General features: G+C 59.9%; 1 protein-coding gene across 4 annotated transcripts in view; it reads left to right on the forward strand.

The window, feature by feature from the left end:
• The first annotated feature begins 2,865 nt into the window (after nt 1-2,865).
• Nucleotides 2,866-5,306, forward strand: part of GAL3ST1 (galactose-3-O-sulfotransferase 1) — an 8,215-nt gene continuing 5,774 nt past the window's right edge. The window contains exon 1 of one of the 4 annotated variants that reach the window (XM_027665466.1): nt 2,866-3,202. The gene's annotated coding sequence lies outside the window, so the exon portion shown is untranslated. Of the gene's footprint in view, nt 3,203-3,357; nt 4,535-4,591; nt 4,766-4,870; nt 4,890-5,306 lie in introns of those variants that run through there. The other 3 variants (XM_027665465.1, XM_027665467.1, XM_027665468.1) reach the window with 3 other exon arrangements.

Below are 5,306 nucleotides of genomic sequence, written 5' to 3' on the forward strand. Positions count from 1 at the left end.
TTTTTTCCTTTTTTCCTTTTTTCCTTTTTTCCTTTTTTCCTTTTTTTTCCTTTTTTCCTTTTTTCCTTTTTTCCTTTTTTCCTTTCCCCCCTTTTCATTTTCCTTCACTTTCTTCCGTTTTTTTTCCTTTTCATTTTCCCTCATTTTTTCTTGCCTTTTTTCCTTTGTTTTCCCCCATTTTTCTCCCCTTTTCTCCCTTATTTTCCCTTTTATTTCCCTTTTTCCTTTTCATTGTCCTTATTCTCCTTGGCTTTCCTATTTTTCTCCTTTTCCCTTTTTTTAATTTGTTTCCTGTTTTTTCCTTTTTTTATTTTATTTTTTCTTTTTTTTTTTTTTCCCCTTTTTTCCTCATTTTCTCCTCCTTTTTTTCTCTTTTTTTTTTTTTTTTCCCCTTCTTTTTTTTTTTTTTTTTTTTGTGGGTTTTTTTTTCATTTCAGGGAGTTGGAAGGATTTTCCCCTTTTTTATTTTTTTCCCCCTTCCCCTCTCCCCAAGAAGGATCGAGTGCTGGGGTGCCCCCAGGCCCAGGGCTCCCCCTCAGGGCCAGAGACCTGGAACGGGGCCCTCAATCCCAGGAGCCCCTGGACACCCAATCCCAGACCCCATTCCAGGCCCTCACTCCCAAACACCGGCTCCAGGCCCTTGATCCCAGACCCCATTCCAGGCCCTCACTCCCAAACACCGGCTCCAGGCCCTTGATCCCAAACACCCATTCCAGGCCCTCATTCCCAATGCCAGCTCCAGGCCCTTGATCCCAAACACCCATTCCAGGCCCTCATTCCCAACACTGGCTCCAGGCCCTTGATCCCAAACACCCATTCCAGGCCCTCATTCCCAATGCCAACTCTAGGCCCTTGATCCCAAACACCCATTCCAGGCCCTCACTCCCAACGCCGGCTCCAGGCCTTTGCTTCCAAACACCTGTTCCAGGGCCTCAGTCTGGGCCCTCACTCCAAACACCGGCTCCAGGCCCGAGGGCACTGGACAGGGCTGTGTGGCCACAAACCAGTTGGGTCACTGTAGTCGTGACAGGCCTCTCTGGTGATAAAGGCACTGACACCACACTCTGCCAGCAGTGTCGGCCAGGGCCTGGCCAGGGCGTGACGTCGCCCATCCTCACCCCATCCCTCGGGATCCACAGCTCCAGCAGTCACAGCTGTCAGCGTGAGTACCTGCTTTGTACCCCAAAACCCGGGTTGGAGGGACAGGAAACAGGGGTGGGGGACGTGGTGGTGGAGCCCTCATGGGGATGGTTACACCCCATGGGATGTGGGAGAGGGTTACACTCTGCAGATGTGGGAGGTGGGGTGTTATGGCTTCTTGGCTTGGTCACCTCTGTCCTGAGGCCACCAGGACCCCATTGTTGGGCTGCCACATCCCAGCCACTGCTATTCACTTCTGGCTGGAAACCCGTCCAACCTATCCCCCTAAAACAGGGGAAATCTGGAAGCCTTTCGCAGCCCATACCCAAAAAAAGAGAAGATCTGGAAACCCTTCACAGCCAATATCCAAAAAAGGGAGAAACCTGGAAGCCTTTCATGACCCATCTCCAAAAAAGGGGAGAAACTGGAAATCCTTCATAACCGATCCCAAAAAAAAAGGGGGAAACCTGGAAACCCATCCCCCAAAATGGGGGAAACGTGGAATCTCTTTGCAACTCATCTCAGAAAAGAGGGGTAAACCTGGAATTCAGAGAGGTGCCCTGAGGAGACGGGGTGGGACCACTCCTTGCCTCCTCACAACTGGTTCCAGGGTGAATCCTGATTCCATCCTGGCACCAGCCTCTGCCTCCCCTGGGGTGAGTGGGCACAACTCAGCACTGATTGAGCTCGCTTGTCTTCATCCCTTCTCTTGCAATGATGGTGATGATGATGATGGTGACGATGATGATGACATGATAACGATGACGAAGCTATTCTGGATTTTCCCGTTCCTGGGGGATTGTGCAGGTTGTCCCTGGGTGGGAACTGGTCCAGTCAATGCTGGACAGGATGGGGCAGTTGCCAGAGATGGGGCAAGAGCTGCCAAGTCACTGAAGGGTGACCTCCCCAAATCCTGTAGGGACGAGCTCTGAACTCCAAAGTCCTCTGACAGGGATGGTGGGTCCTGGACATGGCTGAGGGGTGCCCTGGGGTGCTGGATGCCAGTGTGGTCACCCCTCACTTGGGGACCCAAGGCCATGACCCCCATTGGTGACTTGAATCTGAGGGCAGCAGGAAGAGCAAAGGCCAGATCCAGGAGCACAAAGGCCCTTTTTCCCCCATGCACGTATGGGGTGGTGGAGCAGGGATGAGGCTGAGCCCTCCTGTTGCAGCTGGGGCACCTGCTCAGCCCCCCAGACAGCCACCCAGCCCCTGGGCACCCACTCAGCCAGTGTGACCAGGGGAAGGTGGAAAGGCCGGTGACACAGCAGTGGCTCTGCAGTTTCTGGGCTGAGCTCAGGGACGCAGGAATATTGCTGCCATCAAGGCCATAAAACCATGGAGATACAGCGGGAGGGAGGGAGGGCTGCGGGAGGATGAAGAGGAGCCGACGGGACGTGGCCAGGGCGCCCCGGGGAGCAGACGGCTGGGTGAGCTCCGGCTGCAGGAGGTGACAGGCAGCCCATGAACTGTCCCGAGGGACGAGGAGGAGGCCGGTGGTGACAGGTGGGTTCCACCGCCCAGGGACGCTGTCGTCACCCAGCGCGTGGGGCCAAGCCGGGCTGGGGGCCGGCGGTGGCGCGGAGCCGAGGGGCCGGCGCGGGGCCCGTGGGGACAATGACCCCGTTGAGGCCGCGGGCGCAGATGGAGACAAACGTCCCCGTTGTTCCCGGCGCAGGCTGAATGGCTCCTCTGTGCCCTGGCAGTGGGTGGGGAGCCGGGCGGCTCGGGGTGGCCGCGGGCACCCAGGGCCGGCCCCGGGGAGCCGGGCAGTGCCCGGCCGCAGCCCCGCGTCCCTTCGCCAGCCGCTCCCTCTCGGTTCCCTCTCCCCCTTCCCAGGCCGGCGAGCCAAGGCCGGGATCCAGGCAATGCCATAAGCACCGCGGTGGAGTGGGGAGGCTTTGGAAAAGCCAGCGTTTGCGGGGAGCTGCCCTGGAAGAGCTTATTCCATGTCGGAGCAGCATCGGCACCCCCGCCCCGTGCCGCCCGCTCCCCCGGCACCCCGGCCAGTCCAGGACAGGACAGGGACAGCCCAGCGCCAGCGGCGCAGGCAGAGGAAAAGGTGACGGATACTGAGGGCACAGTGGGATGCTTGGGAGTTTGTGGGGTGCTTAAAGGGTGGCAGGATGGTTGGGGGGACAGCAGGATGCTTGGGGGGTTGTTGGGTTGCTTGGGGGGCAGAGGGATGCTTGGGGGGCAGCAGGATGGCTGGGGAGCAGTGGGATGCTTGACAGGGTATTGGGATATTTGGAGGTTTGGGGATGCTGGGGGGGGGGGGGGGGGGGGGGGGGGGGGGGGCTTGAGATGCTTGGGAAGCAGCTCTATGGGGCAGGGAGCCTGGGGATGTGGGGCTGGATGTTTGCACCCATAAGAGTGTGCAAGGGGAACAGGGGTGTAGGAAGCACTGTGCCTGTGTGGAACGGAGCCTGCCAAAAACAGAGCATACATGGATTTATGGCATCAGGAGGAGCAAACAGCAGGTGGACACACCTTGTGTATGGCAGATATAGGGGTATGGCCCTAAAAAGAGTGGATCCAACAGGGAAAACCCAAAAGCAAGCTCTAGGATGCCCCAGGGGAGCTGGGAAGTTGCTGGGACATTGAGATGGGGATGCAGAGCTGTGAGGCCCGGCCTGTCCCAGGGGTCACTGGTGAGGAAATGGTCAGTGCAGCCGTGTCCTCTGGCTGGGAATTTCAGCCGCTGGCGCTGTGGCCACCCTGCGCCTGTGGGAGCCCCAGGAACACGCCTGGTGCACCATGTTCCCCTCAAAGAGTTATTCCCTCAGCAGCTTATTAATAATTAAGCTGCTCATTGAAAGCAAAGTAAATAGAGAGGTTGGGCTGAAAAGTGTTTGCCAGAACCACCCCTGGGAGCCAGGAAGGGTGGAGGGAGGCATCCCCCTGGCATTCCAGAGCTCTGGGATGGGGTGCTGTGTGGGCCTGGGGGGCTGGCGGGGTCCCATTGGGATCTATCAGGATCCATTGGAACCCATCTGGACTGATTGGGATCCATTGGGACCCATCAAGGGTTCATGGTTCAGTCTCATTTGCTTTCGTGGGATCAGTGCCAGCACTGGTGATCCTTGGGGTCCAGCTCTGCTCCCATCTGGCAGTACCCACAAAACTGGGTGTCCTCCTGGCTCTCTCCAGTGGCTTTTCCAGGTGGTGCCACGCCGTGACCGTGGGGGGATCACAGCCATGGTGTAAAACCAAACCCCAGCTGCTCCCAGGCACTCGGAGCCCTTTGGCACTGACACCCACGCAGTGATCTTGGGGTACGGCCAGAGCCATCTGCTCCCCTAGCAGTGACACCACAAATTCCCTGGAAAACCACGCGGGAAGAAGCTGGATGCACCATCCGTGCCTGGTCCAGTGATCCCTGCTGCAGGGCAAGGTGGGGGGGAGGCTCGGATGAGCTTTTGGGGTGCCCCCGGTGCCCTCCTCCCGGCTCCCCCCCCTTCCGCGGCGCTGTGCCCAGTGCCCGGCCGCAGCCCGGGGCTCCGGTTGCGTTTTCCATTCATTATTCATTGAGCTGGAAATCTCGGCAGCACGAGGAGATCCGACCCGGGGGGGCCGGGCAGGGGAGCGGCGGGAGCAGCGGCACCCCGGGATCGCCGGGCTGCGGGTAACGCTGGGGGGCCGGGGGGGCTTCGCCGCGGGGGGCTCGGGGGGTGGAATGTATCGGGGTGGGATCCGCGGCTCTTCCCAGCGGGATTACATCCCGCCGGATTACCCGCTGGAGGTTTGAGGTGCTGAAGGGGTGATGTGTGGCGGGGAGGGGTGTCGGTGAGGTGTTTCGGGGGCGTTATTCGGTGGGAGCGCGGCAGCCTCGGCTGATGGATTCGGGAGCGACGCGGAGCCCCGGGAGCAGCGGGAGCAGCGGGAGCTCGGTCCGGAGATGCTGCTCCCGCCGCTAACCGGGGGTGCGGGGCCGGGGGGGCTCTGCCCCCAGCTCGGGGCGCTCCCGGCCGGGGGGCTCAGCCCGCAGCCCCCACAGCGAGGGCCGCGGTCACGGGTGGAGTGTCCCCGTGTCCCCGTGTCCTACCGCAGGGGACGGTCCTGCTGCAATGCGGTGTCACAGCTGACCGTGACCCTCCGCGTCCCGCCTGCGGCAGCGGAGGGAGCGGGGCGGGGGGAGTGCTGAGGAGGGGCGGCCTGTGGTGGGG

This window comes from Corapipo altera, unplaced genomic scaffold (genome assembly GCF_003945725.1).
Source record: "Corapipo altera isolate COAL_440 unplaced genomic scaffold, ASM394572v1 151, whole genome shotgun sequence".
NCBI lineage: Eukaryota > Metazoa > Chordata > Aves > Passeriformes > Pipridae > Corapipo > Corapipo altera.